The following is a 19,753-nucleotide window of genomic DNA, read 5'->3' on the forward strand; positions in this document are numbered from 1 at the left end:
CTGTGAACCTTGGAGAGAGGGAAGGACAAAGGCAGAAAGGAAGGATCCCTGGTCAGTAAACATTGGGAGAGAGATGGAACCAGAGGAATTTCCCAGCAAAGGGCTCTGTGCAGAGCATCCTGCTTAGTGAGGGATTCTGACAACTGAAAACTGGATGCCTTTCTCTTAGTTGCTGGGGTTCTGGCAGAGATTGGGAAATGAGGGGTTGGCAGAAAATACAAAGCAGGCAAAGGCTTTAGGGCCCTTATAATCTCCAGCCACATTTTAAAGTTTATATTAAGAGCTGGGCATGGCAGAATGTGCCTACAGTCCCAGTTACTTGGGAGGCCGAGGTGGGAGAATCGCTTGAGCCTCGGAGGTTGAGGCTGCAGTGAGCTATGATTGCACCACTGCACTCCAGCCTGGGGTAACAGTGAGACCCCCATCTCTAAACAAAATCAATCTTCAATTATGTCTCATTATACAGTTTACTTAACCAGATTTTTACAATGGCGCCATGATGTAGGCAATCCCAGATTACGAGGTCCCTTTTACAAATAAGGAAATAGACTTTAAGATGGCTGCCAATAAGTGGCAGTGCTGGGACTTAACTCGGGTCTCATCATTAATCCAGGGCTTCTGGAATTCCGGGAATATGGCACTGTCTGCCATAATTTTGTTAATTTACTGCTTGTTTTAGAAATAATCTGTTATAACCAGAAATTCGGGGACAGCTTAGTCAATTTGTTTTCCTTACAAGCAAAATAAAGTAAAGTGTAGCAGTCTGCTCATTAGTGCTCTGGTGGGATGGTTTACCTGTGAACCTTGGAGAACCATGTCCTGCTTTCACAATTTACCAGTAAAAATGGCTACTCCAAATTTAAATATATGTAGGACATTAATGGAAACACCTACATTCCAACTCAGTCATTGCCACTCTGTAGAATCTTACTGCTATTTCAAATGTCCAATTACAGCAATTAAAATACTGATTACTGTTGCTTTTATCAATTATTATTGATAACTTGAGGATCTGTTCTCAGTATAAATGACAAAGCCCTATCACATGCCAAGCAAAATTCTACGGTCCAGATGCTCGTAATACAACAGTGGGCAGATAGGACCTTTGCTGTCACTGCCCTGTCACTATCATGTAGTTCATAGTAGAAGCTTATCAATATTTTTATGGTTTTGTTATATTTATGGTATTTAATTGTTAAAGATGTGTTAGATGCTGTTTGATTGTTTAAATTTGCATTTCTAACTCCTGCAAATATCTGATCATGCCATACCCTTTTCGCAGTGGGCTATAGAAACCTAAAGGCTGTTCTTAAAACTTTGTTTTTTAATTTATTTTTGACACAGACTCCTGCTCTGTCGCCCAGGCTGGAGTACAGTGGCACAATCTCAGCTCACTGCAACCTCCGCCTCCCAGGTTCAACTGATTCTCCTGCCTCAACCTCCCTAGTAGCTGGGATTACAGGTGTCTGCCACCGTGCCCAGCTAATTTTTGTGTTTTTAGTAGAGATGGGGTTTCACCATGTTGGCCAGGCTCGTCTCAAACTCCCGACCTCAAGTGATCTGCCTGTCTCGGCCTCCTAAAGTGCTAGGATTACAGGTGTGAGCCACCACGCCTGGCCTTTATTTTTCTTTTGAGACAGGGTCTCACTCTTGTCGTCCACACTGGAGTACAGTGGCTCAATCTTGCCTCACTGCAACCTCTGCCTCCCAGGTTCAAGCGATTCTCATTCTTCAGCCTCCCGAGTAGCTGGAACTACAGGCGGGCACCACCATGCCCAGCTAATTTTTTTTATATTTTTAGTAGAGACAGGGTTTCACCATGTTGGCCAAGCTGGTCTCAAACTCCTGACCTCAAGTTATCTACCTGCCTTGGCCTCCCAAAGTGCTGGGATTATAGGCGTGAGCCAACACGCCTGACCTTTATTTCTTTTGAGACAGGGTCTTGCTCTGTCATCCATGCTGGAGTGCAGTGGCTCAATCTCAGCTCACTGCAATCTCTGCCTCCTGGGTTCAAACTATTCTCATTCCTTAGCCTCCCGAGTAGCTGGGACTACAGGCATGCACCACCACACCCAGCTAATTTTTTATTTTTAGTAGAGATAGGATTTCACTATCTTGGCAGGCTGGTCTCGAACTCCTGTGCTCAGGTGATCTGCCTGCTTCGGCCTCCCAAAATGCTGAGATTACAATGTGAGGCAGGCGGATCACCTGAGGTCAGGAGTTTCAGACCAGCCTGGCCAACATGGCAAAACCCCATCTCTACTAAAAATACAAAAATTATCTGGGTGTGGTGGCAGATGCCTGTAATCCCAGCTACTGGGAAGGCTGAGGCAGGAGAATTGCTTGAACCCGGGAGGCAGAGGTTGCAGTGAGCCGAGATTGTGCCACTGCACTTCACCTTGGGTGACAGTGAGACTCCATCTCAAACAAACAAACACCTCCAATGCTCTATCTCAAATACCATGTCTACCCTTCTTCCTGCTTTACTTCATCTATTACACAAGTAATATATACTCATTAAAGAAAAAGACAAGCAAAATGAAAACAAAAGTCATCCCTGATCCCACCAGTGAAGAGTTACTATCCTACCAACATTTTTCTAAGCATATGTACAACTTTAAGACAAGCACGAAAGAATAATACTGTGCCAGGCGCGGTGGCTCACGCCTGTAGTCCCAGCAGTTTGGGAGGCCGAGGCGGGTGGATCACTTGAGGCCAGGATTTCGAGACTAGCCTAGTGAACATGGTGAAACCCCGTCTCTACTAAAAATACGAGAATTAGCGACTCCCAGCCGCCGCCCGGGCCCGCGCGCTCCTCCGCCCCGCTCCGCTCGGCTCCTCTCGACCCCATACCGCCGGTCGACATGATCCGCTGCGGCCTGGCCTGCGAGCGCTGCCGCTGGATCCTGACCCTGCTCCTACTCAGCGCCATCGCCTTCGACATCATCGCGCTGGCCGGCCGCGGCTGGCTGCAGTCGAGCGACCACGTCCAGACGTCCTCGCTGTGGTGGAGATGTTTCCTTCCACAAGGGCGGCGGCGGGCGGCGGCAGCGGGTCCTGAGAGGAAGGCTGCCACAGCCTCATGGAGTACGCGTGGGGTCTAGCAGCGGCTGCCATGCTTTTCTGGGGCGTCAGCATCCTGGTGATCTGTTTCATCCTCTCCTTCTTCTTCGTCCTGTGTGTACCCCAGATACATGTCTTCCTAAGAGTGATTGGAGGTCTCCTTGCCTTGGCTGCTGTGTTCCAGATCATCTCCCTGGTAATTTACCCCGTGAAGTACACTCAACCTTCAACCTTCATGCCAAGCCCCGCTGTCACTTCCATCTATAACTGGGCCTACGGCTTTGGGTGGGCAGCCATGATTATCCTCATTGGCTGTGCTTTCTTCTGCTGCTGCCTCCCCAGCTACGAAGATGACCTCCTGGGCAATACCAAGCCCAGGTACTTCTACACATCCGCCTAACTTGGGAATGAGTGTGGGAGAAAATCGCCACTGCCAAGATGGACTCCAGAAGAAGAAACTGTTTCTCTAGGCTACTTCGAACTTATTTTTTGGCAGTGTTCATATTCTCAAACTGGTCAAAAATGCTAAAATAATTTGGGAGAAAATATTTTTAAAGTAGTGTTATAGTTTCATGTTCATCTTTTATTATGTTTTGTGAAGTTGTGTCTTTTCACTAATTACCTATACTATGCCAATATTTCCTTATATCTACCCATAACATTTATGCTATGTTTGTAAGAGAATATGAACATGAAACTTAACACTTTATAAGGTAAAAATGAGATGGTTTCCAAGATTTAATAATTGGATCAAGTTCTTGTTATTTCCAAATAGAATGGACTTGGTCTGTTAAGGGCTAAGGAGAAGAGGAAGGTAATGGTAAAAATTGTCAATGACTGGCCGGGTGTGGTGGCTCACGCTTGTAATCTCAGCACTTTGGGAGGCCGAGGCAGGCCAATCACCTGAGGTCACAAGTTCAAGACCAGCCTGGCAAACATGGTGAAACGCCGTCTCTACTGAAAATACAAAAATTAGCCAGGCGTGGTGGCACATGCCTGTAGTCCCAGCTACTGGGGAGGCTGAGGCAGGAGAATCGCTTGAACCAGAGAGGTGGAGCTTGCAGTGAACCGAGATTGTGCCATTGCACTCCAGCTTGGTCAACAGAGCAAGACTGTCTCAAAACAAAAATTGTCAATGACCAAACATTCTAAAAGAAATGCCAAAAACTTTTTTTTTCAAGCCTTCAAACTATTTAAGGAAGCAAAATAGTTTCCTAAATGCATATTGTTTGTGAGAATTTCTCATTAATATCCTGAATAATTCTTTTTTTTTTTTTTGAGACGGAGTCTCACTCTGTCTCCCAGGCTGGAGTGCGGTGGCGTGATCTCGGCTCACTGCAAACTCTGCCTCTCGGGTTCACGCTATCCTCCCGCCTCAGCCTCCCAAGTAGCTGGGACTACAGGCGTCCACCACCACACCCGGCTAATTTTTTGTATTTTTAATAGAGACAGGGTTTTACCGTGTTAGCCATGATGGTCTCGATCTCCTGACCTCGTGATCCGCCCACCTCAGCCTCCCAAAGTGCTGGGATTACAGGCGTGAGCCACTGTGCCCAGCCCTGAATAATTCATTCTTGCTAAGCTTCATGTTGACTGTATATATTATCTAAGAAAGTATTGTTTTGTGGTCCAAACCTGTTGCCGTGGTTAGTAAGGCTTTCTTGGGTGTGAAATATTTAGATGAAATTTTCTCTTTTAAAGTTCTTTATAGGGTTAGGGTGTTGGAAAATGCTATATTAATAAATCTGTAGTGTTTTGTGTTTATAGGTTCAGAACCAGAGTAACTGGATTGAAAGATGGACTGATAGATTAGATATATCAGTCTAATTTATCATGACTGATAGATCTGGTTAAGTTGTGTACTAAAGGATTAGGAGAGCCATTCCTGTCACAAAAGTGCCACTAAAACAGCCTAAGGAGAAAAATGGCTTGCTTTTCTAAACTTCAGATGTATCTGGGCTCTAATCATATAGACAGGCTTCTGATAGATTGCAACTGTAAGTAGAAACCTACATATAGTTAAAATCCTGGTCTTTCTTGGTAAACAGATTTAAAATGTCTGATGTAAAACATGCCACAGGAGAATTCAGGGATTTGAGTTTCCCTGAATAGCATATATATGATGCATCAAATGGGTTATTACTATTTTTTATCATTTCTACTTACATAATGAAAAACAATTCATTTTAAATATCACATTATTATTTTGTAAGTCGTGGAAAAGGGCAATTGAAGTTTTCATTATGAAGTTTTCCCAATAAACCAGGAATTCTAAACTTGAAAAAAAAAAAAAGAATTAGCCAGGTATGGTTGCACAGGCCTGTAATCCCAGCTACCCGGGAGGCTGAGGCAGGAGAATCACCTGAACCTGAGAGGCAGAGGTTTCAGTGAGCCGAGACCACACCACTGCACTCCGGCCTGGGTGACAGAGACTCTGCCTCAAAAAATAAAAATAATAATGAAAGTAATGTTGGGATTATACTGTACACTCAGGTGTACATTCTTTCTTACATGTATGGTGAATATATTTTGACAATAAATATCTTTACATCAGTTAAAATAACCACCTCATATTTTGTTTTATGGAATACAATATTATTTTGTTGTATGAAGTCAAATATTAGATTGAACCATATATCTGACCATTCTTTACGTATAAAAATAGCAGTTGCCTGTAGTCCCAGCTACTTAGGAGGCTGAGGCAGGAGAATCCCTTGAGCACAGGAGTTCAAGGCTGCAGTGAGCTATATAATTATTCTTTTGTTCTGGGACATTTGGGTCATTTCTAAATTTTCACCACTGTTGTGATAAACCTCTTTTAGTGAATCTTTTTTGTCTTGTTTATTGACATATAATTTTATCATTTCCTTAGAATTCCCAGAATTAGAATTGGTGAGTCAAAGAATAGATACTTTTTTTTTTTTTTTTTTTTTTTTTGAGACACAGTCTCGCTCTGTCACCCAGGCTGGAGTGCAGTGGCATGATCTTGGCTCACTGCAACCTCCGCCTCCTGGGTTCAAGCGATTATCCTGCCTCAGCCTCCCAAGTAGCTGAGATTAAAGGCACCTGCCACCACGCCCAGCTAATTTTTTGTATTTTTAGTAGAGATGGGGCTTCACCATGTTGGCCAGGCTGGTCTTGGACTCCTCACCTCAAGTGATCTGCCCACCTTGGCCTCCCAAAGTGCCGGGATGACAGGCGTGAGCCACTGTACCCTGCCAGGAGGTGACATTTGAACAGAGCCTTGAAGATGCTGTGTAGAAAGTCTGACAGGTGGCCAGGTGTAGTGGCTCACGCCTGTCATCCCAGCACTTTGGGAGGCCAAGGTGAGAGGATCACTTGAGGCTAGAAGTTTGAGGCCAGCCTGGGCAGCATAGTGAGACCCCGTCTCCTAAAAAAAAAAAAAAAATTAGGCTGGGCGCGGTGCCTCATGCCTGTAATCCCAGCATTTTGGGAGGCTGAGGCGGGCAGATCACGAGGTCAGATCGAGACCATCCTGGCTAACACGGTGAAACCCTGTCTGTACTAAAAATACAAAAAATTAGCCGGGCATGGTGGTGGGCGCCTGTGGTCCCAGTTACTCGGGAGGCCAATGCAGGGGAATGGCATGAACCCAGGAGGCGGAGCTTGCAGTGAGCGGAGATCGCGCCACTGCACTCCAGCCTGGGTGACAGAGCGAGACTGCATCTTAAAAAAAAAAAAAAAAAATTAGCCCAGCATGGTGGCCCTTGCCTGTGGTCCCAGCTGCTCGGGAGGCTGAGGTGGGAGGATCACTTGAGGCCAGGGGGTTGAGGCTGCAATGAGCCATGACTGTGCCACTGCACTCCAGCCGGAGTGACAGAGCAAGACCCTGCCTCAAAAGAAAAAAAAAGTTTGATAGGGCATGTGGAACAAGAGACAGTACCTGAGGGAAGAGCATGAACGAAGGTATTGAAGAGTAGAGGGACACTGTGTGTTGGGAACTGAATGGTGTGGACTGCACAGTGGTGGGAGGAAGGGAAGAGGAGAGTTTCCAAAAAATAGTTGGGACCAGACTGGGAAAAGCCTTGAATGCCTTCCCAAGGAGTTAGGAATTTATTCCATACCTGGTGCCCATGAAGGAAGCAGATTGCTTCAAGGTTAAGCTCAGGCTTTGGAGACAGACTCTGCAGGTTTGGATTCAGGCCCTGTCACTTATTAGCCATGGGGCTGAGTTCACCCAGCCTCAGTTTCTTCATCTGTAAAATAGGAGTGATAATCACAGGATTGTTGTGGGGTTTCAATGAGAGAATGCATGTAAAATGCTTCGTACAATTACTGCCACTTATTTCTCAATAACTGCTGGCTTTGGTCATTAATAAAAGAGGGAAACAACATTATCAGATCTGTATTTAGAAGGAGTTCTGGCAGATAGGGACAGATTTGGGCCAAAATCTCAAGCCAGTATTTTTCAAGGGTACACTAAACCTTGGTACATATCTAATTATAATACATTTTTTAAAAGGGTTAAATGAGTACAATTGAAATGGCAGAGTTCTTTTTTTTTGTTTGTTCTTTTTGAGACAGAGTCTAACTCTGTTGCCCAGGCTGGAGTACAATGGCACGGTCTTGGCTCACTGAAACCTCCGCCTCCCAAGTTCAAGCAATTATTCTGCCTCAACCTCCCAAGTAGCTAGGACTACAGGCACGTGCCACCACACCTGGCTAATCTTTGTATTTTTAGTAGAGATGGGGTTTCACCATGTTGGCCAGGCTGGTTTCGAACTCCTGACCTCGTGATCCACCCACCTTGGCCTCTCAAAGTGCTGGGATTACAGGCATTAGCCACCATGCCCAGCCAGTTGTTTTTTTTAGGAAAGTCATTGTAGTACACATGACTAGCCACACATGGGTTGACATGGCAGGCGTGCTGGCACCCAGAGGAAGAGAAAGCCAAAGCTGTCCATCTTGCAGACCAACAGGAGGGAGCCAGGACACAGCTGGGCTTGCTCGTGCCCAGAGAGAAAGAGTTAAGCTGCTTAACCTGAAGGCAAGGGAGAGTCGGCTGCACAGCTGTGTGTGGGGGCAGCTGGCTCAAGCAGCTGAAACAGGGCTAATAGTGTTAAGAGTAAGCTGCTGATAAGAGAGCTAGTGTAAGAAAGCTGTTAATGAGAGCTGCTGCTGAATAAAACTATCTTTCACCTGCCTACAGCCCCCCCGGAATATTCTTTCTGCTTACCCACCCACTCCCCTCAGACTTCAGCGTGGGCAGGACCTGGACCCTGGGATCTGAGACACATCTCTACTAAAAATACAAAAATTAGCCAGTATGGTGGCACATGCCTGTAATTCCAGCTACCAAGGTGGCTGAGGCATGATGATCGCATGAACCCAGGAGTCAGAGGTTGCAGTGAGCTAAGACCACATCACTGCACTCTAGCCTGGGCAACAGAGCCTGACCATGTGTCAAGACAAAAAAAAGTTAAAAGACCATTTGTCCAGTATAAACTCTTTCAAAATATACACTCAAGCATAGAAAAAAAGTCTAGAAATGTCATCAATGGTAATTTCAGGAAAGAATTTTAAGGTGATGTTTTTTGGTTATCTGCATTTTTTTTTCTTTTATTTTTTTGAGATAGGGTCTTGCTCTGTCACCCAGGCTGGAGTGCAGTGATGCGATCAGGGCTCACTGCAACCTTGACCTCCCAGGCTTAAGCCATCCTCCCACCTCAGTCTCCTGAGTAGCTGGGACTACAGGCGCAAGCCACCACACCTGGCTAATTTTTGCATTCTTGTATTTTTTGCAAAGATGGGGTTTTGCCATGTTGCCCAAGCTGGTCTCAAGCGATCCGCCCACCTTGGCCTCCCAGAGTGCTGGGATTACAAGTGTGACCTATGTGTGCCAGGCCTACGTTTTCTTTTCTGTAATGACCATGACCATGACCATGGATTTCATGTACCAACATTTTTCTAACAATAATATTTACAAAGCATACTATGAAAAATGTTCAGAGAAAAAGAAGAATACACAACTGTAAAAATCATATATAACTAGTTTTCTTTTTGTTTGTTTTTAACGCCAAAAAAGAAACAAAGTATAGATTGTCCAGGAAGATAGTTACTTCCACTTTGTGTTTCTCTGGTGAACTCATTAGGAACTCTAAAAAGTTCCAGGAGGGCTGGGCATGGTGGCTCATGCCTGTAATCCCAGCACTTTGGGAGGCCGAGGTGGGCAGATCACGAGGTCAGGAGATTGAGACCATCCTGGCTAACACGGTGAAACCCTGTCTCTACTAAAAATACAAAAAATTACCCAGGCATGGTGGCAGGTGCCTGTAATCCCAGGTACTCAGGAGGCTGAGGCAGGAGAATCGCTTGAACCCGGGAGGCAGAGCCAAAATCGTGCCACTGCATTCCAGCCTGGGCGACAGAGTGAGACTCTGCCTCAAAAAAAAAAAAAAAAAAAAAAAAATTCAGAAGTAGAATCATGGGGTCAAAGTACCCTTGCTTTAACTTCTGGTTCAGAGAATTTTAACAACTTACATTGTCACCAGCAAGGTCTTTGACTATATGAGCAAGTCTCACGTTAAAGCATTTCTCATTTGACATTAGCTGCCCAGCTTTCCGCTGATACGTTGACTCCAGGAGGCTCCTTGAGTTCTGAGTGTTTGGCTGGCCTCTGGTGGCCCCATTATTATTTTCTGCCAGGTAAAGGTCAGTCACCTGCACACAGATCTCATCACTCATGATATGCTGCAGCTGGAATCAAAGGCAGGCTGTTAGTGAACACAAAACATTTCTCCATTACACAGTCAACGTTCCTTTGACTCAACTCAAAAAAGGTTTTGTTTTTTTTTTTGGCTGGCAATTTTAGAAAATTCATCACACAAACCACTGTATCATTTTCTCGGAGAATAATCAAGCCAAGATTTTCAACCATATCTGTGGTCCATTGTAAAACTTTCATATCTATTTAAAATAAAAATCATAGAGAACTCAGGTTAATGTGCTGTTTAAAATTCTAAGGATCTTTAAATAATTTTCCATGGGTCATATTTTTATTGCATTTTAAAATCATTTACAATTTGCTTTCATCCATATTCTCTCTCATTTGATCCTCACAACTGCCCTGGGAAGCAGGTTGGAGAGAGAGTTGGGCCTGTTAGGAGAGAAATTTACACAATGCATAAGAAAGCTCACTGTGAGCTGGGGTGAGGAGGGGAGACTTGGAGAATCATGAAAGCAATATCTATGTCTAGATTCCCAGCCCAACAGCAAAGCCTGAAACTCAGTAGGTATTTAAGAAATAGCTGCTGAGTTATTGCCTAGGGGTGCTCAGCTGAAGAAGGAGGGTTGGGACTAACAGTCAAGCTTCCTAACTCCTAGCCCAATACTTTTCCAAACACACCACCTATTTTTCCATATCTGATAGAAAGTAAAGTGCTTAAGTTGTACATAATATTAACTCACTTTCCCTACAGGCCAATCATGATCGACTGTCAGTAGCTTTTGTGACAATCTTAGGAAACTAATGACTAGAAAGCTGAACCTTTCAGAGTTCCCATTATCATGGCATATGCTATTTCTATTTTGAAATAAAAATCCTTCCAAATGAAACTTTACCCATCAAAATCACAGAGAAGTGAAAAATAGATACAAGAAGAAAGCAGAACGTTAACTTAAATATCGATTTGTCTGTTTTGCCTTAAAATTGTCATAACCACCAAGCCATTCTGTTTTTAGGAAGCTACATTCTTTTTGAAGTGTTAGGAACTATGATAACTATTTATTCTTAATTATAAGTCCTAAATGACCAGTATGTGTATTAGTAGATAACTGGACACAGAGCAAGGTCAGAAGGGTGACTGAGTGTGGCAGAAAGGGCAGTATCTCCAGCAACTGCAGATGGATAAATGACAATGAGTCCAGATAATGGATTCTGATACAACCATTCAGATAACGCTTATGAGTACTTGATAACAGGGAAAAGCTTAAGATACAGTGTTTTAGAGAGAAAAAAGGCAAGTTGGAAAAAAATATATGGAAAGCATGACTTCAGTCACGCATAGAGATGCTTCTACTTTAAACTTTTTTTTTTTTTTTTTTTGAGACAGGGTCTCTCTCTGTTGCCCAGGCTGGAGTGCAGTGGCATGGTGATCTCAACTGACTGCAGCCTCAACTTCCTGGGCTCAAGCAAGCCTCTCACCTCAACCTCCTAAGTAGCTGGGACTACAGGCATGTGCCACCATGCCCAGCTAATTTTTTGTATTCTTAGTAGAGATGGGGTTTTGCCGTGTTGCCCAGTCTGGTCTCAAATTCCCGAGTTGAAGTAATCCGGCTGCCTCGGCCTCCTAAAGTGCTGGGATTACAGGCGTGAGCCACCACCTCTACTTTATACTTTCTTGTTGAAGTAGACTGTACTACTCATTCCCCACCCACACCCTCTTTTTGGATATCCGGCTCCTCCTCGAGTCTCTGGAAAGGGCAGCACTACAAATCCAGGGACAACTAGGGAACTCCCATCCCCACTGCTAGGCAGATCAGATTATCTATCCTGCCAATTGGAAATGACACGGAGAGTGTTCGATAGATTTTTTGCAGAGGAGCATCTGTATGGAAAGGTCCAGTAACACTGGGACCAGGGGTACTGCCAGGGCAAGCCAAAGCCTCAGCGGCTGGAGGAGCCTGGAGCAAGTGCCGAACGTCCATCTGCAGAGCAAAGCACAAGCATGGAGCAGAAGTCCAGAGTGAAGGCATGCAGGAGAGGAAAATCACCTCCCAGCACAGTCCTTCCATGGTGTGGTCATATATTGAGTTCTGTACTTAGATGTCTGTGAGATTGCCTATTGTATTCTTAATACAAATCCCTCTTAAGCCAGCCTAGAATAGGTTAAGATAAATGTAATGACTTGACTTGGCTGGAGTGCAGCGGCATGATCATGGCTCACGGCAGCCTCAACTTCTGGGCTCAGGTGATCCTCCCACTTCAGCCTCCTGAGTAGCTGGGACTACGGGCATGAGCCACCATGCCTAGCTAATTTTTTGTATTTTTTCTCATAAAAATATTATGTTTTTCAGAAGAAATATTATACATAATACATTGAAAATCACTAATTGCTTTTTCTTCATCTTTTTTTCTGTGAATGTGTAGGTGTTTGAGTCTCTTGTATTTCTTCTTTTACACAGGATATGGGCTCTTTGAAAACTATTTTGTTATCTTCATCATCATCGTTCATTTCAGCCACTTCAGATTTTCGTCTCTCCAAAAATGTTGAGATACAAACCGGTGTGGGGCTCTGGCTATCCACAGTCTTCTCAGGAGTGTCAGGAGTGCCTAAAACCTTTCGCTGCTTCTTAGGTAAAACCTGGCCTTTTGTTTTTTGTTTGTTTGTTTTCAGATAGACTTTTGCTCTTGTTGCCCAGGCTGGAGTGCAATGGCGTGATCTCGGCTCACTGCAACCTCTGCCTCCCAGGTTCAATCAATTCTCCTGCCTCAGCCTCCCGAGTAGCTGGGATTACAGGTGCCCAACACCATGCCCGGCTAATTTTTGTATTTTTTAGTAGAAATAGGGTTTCACCATGTTGGCCAGGCTGGTCTCAAACTCCTGACCTCAGGTGATCCGCCCGCATCGGCCTCCCAAAGTGCTGGGATTGCAGGCGTGAGCCACCGTGCCCGGCAAACCTGGCCCTTTGTAGACGTCTGATGATTCGTTTTTGAAATACTTTCTGTTTTCTGTAAAATCAAAGAAGGAAAATCATAATCAATTCCTTTTTAAGCTAATTTCTTCTTGAGTAATCTTTCTTTTTACATCGCCCCTCCACCCACAGCTTTTGTGTAAGTGTCGATTCTCATTATGCCGTTTCACTGATGGATATGATGCCTGCTTAAATGGAATATCCCAGTCTTTAAAGAGTTCTTTCTGTACTTTTTCAGGTGTCATAAAATGACACTCCCAGAGTCTTTCACCAAACAGGTAGTTGTTCATTGTTTCAGCAACTATCTTGGCAACATCCTCAGACTCGTACTCCACACATGCATAGCCTTTGCTATTTCCAGTCCTTTTCTGTCTGGATAGTCTGAAGCTTGTAACAGTGCCACACTGGGAGGAATATGAAAGAATCTGGGTTTCGTTCAATACGTTATGTAGGTGGCACACATAGACAAATCCAGGAGTAAGTTGTTCTTGTTTTTTTTGCCAGGTTATGCGCAGAACCTGTGCCACCTCCTTCTGAAACCTGCATCTTTCTGTGGGTTCAGCGACAGGATTGGCCCAGCCGGGCCGGAAAAGGCCGCCATGCCAAAAGCGGCTGGCTGGAGGATTTGAAAGAATGGCATATTCTGGTTTAATTCTATTAACTTGGAAGTATGATGGTGAAAAAAAATCAAAACTTAAATTTTCTGTTGAATGCAATTTGAAAATATAGCCAATGATTCCACTTTTCTTCTCTAGTAAGGTTGGACATTCTGATCTACTTGGTGTTTTATTATAGAACTCCTAGTGTGCCTGAGAGTTACATTGTAAAGATACTTTTTTAAAACTTGAGATATAAGAGGATGTAAATGGTTTTGTATGAGATCAGGCTGGATGAGAACTGACACTTGTAAATATACATTTTAGACTAAATCTCTGATTGCCACTTATTTTCTTATTGAACTCATAAAAATAAAACACATTGGGTGGAGGGTGGGAGTAGAAAGGAGATTTATGTGTCTTAATTGCATGTCATTGTTTCCTATCAAGACAGAACATATGGTAACCCTGGCTTTGGGCCTACAGAAGGAAACACATTTTACTACCTGCCGTATGCCAGAGGTTCTTGAACACCCGGAGGGATTACTGCAGCACAGACTGCTGAACCCTACTCCAGAGTTTCTGATTCACCAGGTCCAGGGTGGGGCCTGAGAATTTGCACTTATAAAAAGGTCTCAGGTGCTGCTGGTGCTGCTAGTCCAGAGACTACATTACTGAGAACCACTCTTGTCTATTAACTGTAAATTGTAGAACTCCAGAAAAAAGCTTAGTTTGGTCTGGGATAAGAAGCACACAGGTTATGGAGAAAATCATGAAACATTCAACCCTTGATCCCAGCCTAGTGTGGAATTCAGGTAACAAGCAGTACACAGTGACATAACACAATTCTTGGTTTTCATGATTGCAAGTCATAGCTAAGCATCAAGTGAGAAATTCAGTTTCATTTGCAAGGCTTAGAGAGGCCAGGTGATTCTAGAAAAATGGGCCTTGTATTTGTTTTAAACCAGTAAAGAGCTTTAAGTGCTTATTAAATTGAAAGCTTTCTGTTCTTATTTTGTATTTTATTTTATTTCTTTTGAGATGGAGTCTTGCTCTGTCACCCAGGCTGGAATGCAGTGGCGTGAGCTTGGCTCACTGCAACCTCCGTCTCCTGGGTTCAAGTGATTCTCCTGCCTCAGCCTCCCAAATAGCTGGGATTACAGGCACCCACCACCATGCCTGGCTAGCTTTTGTATTTTTAGTGGAGACGGGGTTTCTTCATGTTGGCCAGGCTGTTCTCGAACTCCTGACCTCAGGTGATCCACCTGCCTTGGCCTCCCGAAGTGCTGGGATTACAGGCGTAAGCCACCACACCCAGCCCGAAAGCTTTGTGTTTTTCAAGACATTTGACATGGTTCTTGTTTTTAAAAAAAATCTTAATAATGTAGGAGAATAAAAGAAATGTTTTTCCAAAAAAAAGAGAAATCATTGTGATTATTTTATCTTATTGGAATGTTGGATACTATAGTCTGCTTCATTAATCATCAAGCATGCTATGGATTTTCCATTTTTATAGGATCTGTATCTCAGTTAAGGTAATACTGGTAACTATTGTACTCCATTTGAAGATGAAAAATATAGGCCAAAATTATAGACCTTGCACAGAAGCTGCATAATGAAGACAGCTCTGGAGGAACACATAGATACACACACACAGACACACATATATATAAAGAATACACACATACATGTTTTAAAGTTTATTTTTTACAGTTTTAAAGGTTTTAAAGCAAAAGCCGGCCCCTCCCCTCTGTCTTGGTGGGCGGCCCCTCCCTCTCTCTGAGTGGTCGGGTACAGCGGTTGCATGGGCAGCTTTCCTTGTGAGCCACAGGTCCTTCTGGACACGCTGCTACCTGGCCACGCCTCCTTTCCCTTTCATATTTCTCATTGACCAATGGGCTTGGAGCATTAAGGCCACGCCCCTATTCTGCATTCTAGTGGGGCCCTGGTTATGCCTCTTCTGGCTCAGTTGCACAGCTGCCTGGTAGGTGACTGGAGGCATTCATCAGTGCTCACTGGGATTTCACTGATGTGGCCCAACCCCGCCTCCCTCCACACCCCATGATGTCAGAAAAAACACGACAGGGCAAATGGGCCGCAGCCAGGAAAAAGGTAAAACGCACCAGGTCATGGCCCCCAACCCAGCCACAGATCCCTTCCGACAACAAGACCGTTGCCGGAGTCCATACCACCCCTGAGGCACACTGGACTGGGCCCCCCAACCCCAGCCCTCCTCCCTAGCCCTCCAGGCCTTTGCTTCCCCACCTGTAAAATGGGGCAGTGTAGCCCTCACATGAAATGGTACTTCTAAGGCACCTGTGAGCCAGAGCCCTGCTCTGATGGCTGTGGGAGAGAGGGGGTTATTTTTCTAACCTCCCTCCACCCTTCCCAGTGCTATGGGAGGCAGACACCAAGTTCTGGGATCTCCAGTTGCAGTGGGTGGCTGCTGATTGCTTCTCTCTGTCCAGAACGAGAACAAGAGCACACTGCAGTTGGAGCAGCAAGTAAAGGAGCTGCAGGAGAAGCTGGGCTAGCTGAAGGGGACGGTAACCTCTGACCCATCCAAGAAGGTCTGGGAGGCAGGCACCAGCCTCTGGGGAGGGGAGGTGCCAGGCCAGAGGCAGCTGCAGCCTGGGGGCAGGTGACCCCAGCACCCTCCAGGGCAGTCCTATGACTGTTTCTTGCTTCCTGCCCTCTGACTTTTAGAGGTGGGTAGCCCTGGCTCCTCCCAGGTCTGGACATCATCATCCCAGCTAGAGGCATGGAACCCTCCAATCACAGAGGAAGAGACAGTGGCATAAGAGGCTCCTTATACCGGGTGCAGTGGCTCACACTTGTAATCCCAGCATTTTGGGAGGCTGAGGCAGGAGAATCACTTGAGATCAGGAGTTTGAGACCAGCCTGGCCAAAATGGCAAAACCTCATCTCTACTAAAATTACAAAAAAAAAAAAAAAAAAAAAATTAGCCAGGCATGGTGGTGCATGCCTGTAATCCCAGCTACTCAGGAGGCTGAGACATGAGAATCACTTGAGCCCAGGAGGTGGAGGTTGCAGTGAGCTGAGATTGCACCACTGCACTCCAGCCTGGGACACAGAGTGACACTGTCTCAAAACAAAATACGAAAAAAACCAAAACGACTCCTTAGATTCAAACTGGATTCCGGCCTCGGTTCCACTGGTGATCATTCAACTACTTTGCATCTCTAAGTCTCTATTTCTTTAACTTCAAAAGGAAGTGAGCTTTTTCTTTGCAGAGGTGCTGAGGGTTAAATGAGATAATACGTGGAAACATTAGGCATGTAGCACACTTAGCAGATGGTGGTTGGCTCCCTCTGCTTTTCCTCCAGTCTGTGGCCTGCAGTTTAAATGGCTGGAAGAAGGACGTGAGATTTGAGGCTGGGGAAGGAGGCATGGGGTTCTAGGCAAGGGAGGCAGTCTCTTAGGCCTGGAGCAAGGGGCCAGGGGCCTGGGCAGGCCACAGAGCCCCACAGTGCCCTCTCTACCCTATTAATGGGCCAGGAATCTGGAAGCCAGCCACCACATGCCCTCATGCCCAGGGTCTTCCAGCAGGTGGAGCTGAAGAGCCAAGAGGCTCAGAGTCTGCAGCAGCAGCGAGGCCAGTACCTGGGTCACCTGCAGCAGTACGTGGCTACTTATCAGCAGCAGGTGGCAGCCTATCAGCAGCTGACCTCTGAGAAGGAGGCGCTGCACAGTTACTGCTGCAGACCCGGCTCATGGACCAGCTGCAGCAGCAGGAAGCTCAGGGCAAAGCGGTGGCTGAGATGGCCCGCCAAGAGCTCAAGGAAACTCAGGCAAGGGAGTTACTGAGGACGGGGCCCCGAGGGGGACGACCTGCCAACCTCTGTGCCTTCTCACCCTCTTTCCTGGCATCTCAGGAGCACCTGGAAGCTACCAGCCAGCAGAACCAGCAACTACAGGCCCAGTTGAGCCTCATGGCTCTCCCTGGGGAAGGTACGGGACACCACTCAGAGGAAGAGGAGAGAGCCCCAGGAGGAAAGGGGGACTGTTAGCAGTGTAGGATTGAGGAGATGGAAGAGACCTTTAAGACAGCTGGTCATTATGCTGACTGGGTATCTGCACTAAGTTTGGCATCAATATGGTGACCTCCTGGGAGCGGGGGACCACCAGGTTGTCTAAGGATGGGAGAACTGGCCCAGGTCAGAAAGGGAGCAGGTCAGAATTCCTGCACCAATGGGTAGTGGGACTGTGCCTGGGCAATATAGCAAGATCTTGGTTCTTAAAAGTAAAAATAAAGAACAGCTCATTCCCCTCTGGGGAGGGCTGGCTCAAGGTTACACAGTGAGTGTGGGGGCAGAGGTGAGCCCACAGTACCTCCCTTGTTGGGTTGTCTGAGGACCCCTCTGGCCACCCCCCACAGGAGATGGAGGAGGACATCTGGACAGTGAGGAGGAGGAGGCGCCTTGGCCCATGGCAAACATCCCAGGGGACCTGGAGAGCCGGGAGACCGTGATGAGCCTGACTTTCCCTGGCCCCACTTTGCCACCTTCCTCTGTGGTCCCTCCCAGACCCCCTTATGTTCTTGGTTTCCCCACCTTCTGATTTCTGTGGACTTTCACTCCTTCCGGGAGCCAGTGATCAGACACCATTTCACCTGTAACCAACAGGTGCACTCTCTGAGGCCCCAAGGGAAGGGGCTGCGCTCCACCTCCCTGCCCCAGTTGTTCTGTGTATGCCCCTAAAGAACACTCAACTCTTGCCTTCAGGTGGCATTTTTCAACTCCGCTGGAACCAGTGCCCAGGAGGAGCAAAGGATGTGCTGCCAGCCCCTGGCTCACCCAGTGGTCTCGTCCCAGAAGGAGCCAGAAGCAGCAGCCCCAGCCCCAGGGACTGGGGGTGAGTCTGTGTGTGGGGAGACCCACCGGGCCCTGCAGGGGGCCAAGGAGAAGTTGTAGGTGAGTAGGTACTGGCATAGGCCAAGAAGGGTGGGGGTGGGGCAAGGCAGGTGGCTTCTGAGATGTGATCCCATTATTTTGGCTCCAGAGTGACTTTATGGACCTCCTGAAGGAGAAGGTGGACCTGAGGGAGCAGGTGGAGAAAGTGAAGCTTCAATTCATCCACCTCTCGGGAAAGACAGACACCATGAGTGAGCGGGAGGCCAGGGCACGGCAGGGGGAGCTGCAGGGCCGTCGGAGGGGCTCCAGCATCTGAGCCATGTCCTCCCGCAGGAAAGTACATCACCCCATATGGGAGCCAGGGGACAGTGCCAAAGATGCGGCACCGGGAGGAGGAGGACATCATCAGGCTGGCCCAGGACCGGGAGGAGATGAAGGTAGGATGTGCAACATCTCTGTGGGGGCGGGGGTGGGGGTGAACGTGGGTGCCAGCACCAGTATGGCAGCTGAGCACCCCTCCTTCCAGGTGAACCTGCTGGAGATGCAGGGGCAGGTGTTGCGGCTTGTGAGAGACCACAATGAGGGACATGGCAAATTCCTGGCCACTGCCCAGAACCCTGCTGATGAGCCCACTCTAGGAGCCCCAGCCCCCCAAGAGCTTGGGTGTGCTGACAAGCAGGATGGCCAGTAGAACCTTCAGGCAGGGTGAGCAGGCAGGGTGAGCAGACAGGAGCAGGGGAGGCTCGCATTGAGCTCAGATCCCCTCCTCCCTCTCTCCGAAGATCTTTGTGAGGTAAGCCTCACTGACAGCGTGGAGCCCCCACCAGGAGAGGCCAGGGAGGGTTCTCCCCACGACAACCCCACTGCACAGCAGATCGTGCAGCTGCTTCCTGTAACGCAGGACTCCCCAGGAGCACCCAGGCTTGGGCAGCAATCTCTGCATGCCATTCTTTTCGAGCTGCCGAGAACAGGGAGATAAACACCACCATCATCTAAGAGCTGGTCAAGAAATTAAAAAAAAAAAAAAAAGTTAAGGGGTTAATCTCCTACACAATTCATTTACTTCATTTGAATGTTAGAGCCACTCATGTTTATTTGTGTTTCTAATTTATAGTTTAAATTTTATTTGTAAAAAGTTAAAGGAGAGTGGGTCTTTTCCTCATGTTCACTCTGGCATCCTTTAGCATGTTTCTTTTTTAATTTGATAATTGTAGGTCATTAGCATGCATATCAAGTTTGCCCTTATGTGGTGGGAGTTCAAACACACAAAGACCCACTATTTGCACAAAACTATTCTTCCTGGTTTGGGATAGGCTGCCATGCTTTTTAAATGTAATTGCAGCAAGTATATTTATTACGGAATTCAGATAAAATTTGCTTATGTTCTGCTATTATGTTTGATCGAATCCTAATCACAGTGAGCTCTTCATCAGCTCAATATGTGGTTTGCCCTGAAGTGCGCGGTCTATTACTTTGTAATATGCCACTGTGAGTACTGACATTTACAGTTGTTTAAAGGCGGAGAACTGGAAACAGCCTTTACCCCTTTTTCTGTGTATTGGGGAT

The 19,753-nt window shown here is 46.4% G+C and overlaps 4 pseudogenes; 3 read left to right on the forward strand and 1 right to left on the reverse strand.

Annotated features, from left to right (window-relative positions):
• Positions 1–844: 844 nt before the first annotated feature.
• On the forward strand, positions 845–10,020 carry LOC129526980 (p53 apoptosis effector related to PMP-22-like; annotated as a pseudogene).
• A 2,008-nt stretch (positions 10,021–12,028) lies between these two features.
• On the reverse strand, positions 12,029–13,318 carry LOC101125796 (MKI67 FHA domain-interacting nucleolar phosphoprotein-like; annotated as a pseudogene).
• A 3,479-nt stretch (positions 13,319–16,797) lies between these two features.
• LOC129526981 (golgin subfamily A member 2-like) lies at positions 16,798–17,738 on the forward strand (annotated as a pseudogene).
• On the forward strand, positions 17,474–19,265 carry LOC134757273 (golgin subfamily A member 2-like; annotated as a pseudogene).
• The last annotated feature ends 488 nt before the right edge of the window (positions 19,266–19,753 follow it).

Source organism: Gorilla gorilla, chromosome 16, assembly GCF_029281585.2.
Source record: "Gorilla gorilla gorilla isolate KB3781 chromosome 16, NHGRI_mGorGor1-v2.1_pri, whole genome shotgun sequence".
In the NCBI taxonomy this organism is placed as follows: Eukaryota; Metazoa; Chordata; class Mammalia; order Primates; family Hominidae; genus Gorilla; species Gorilla gorilla.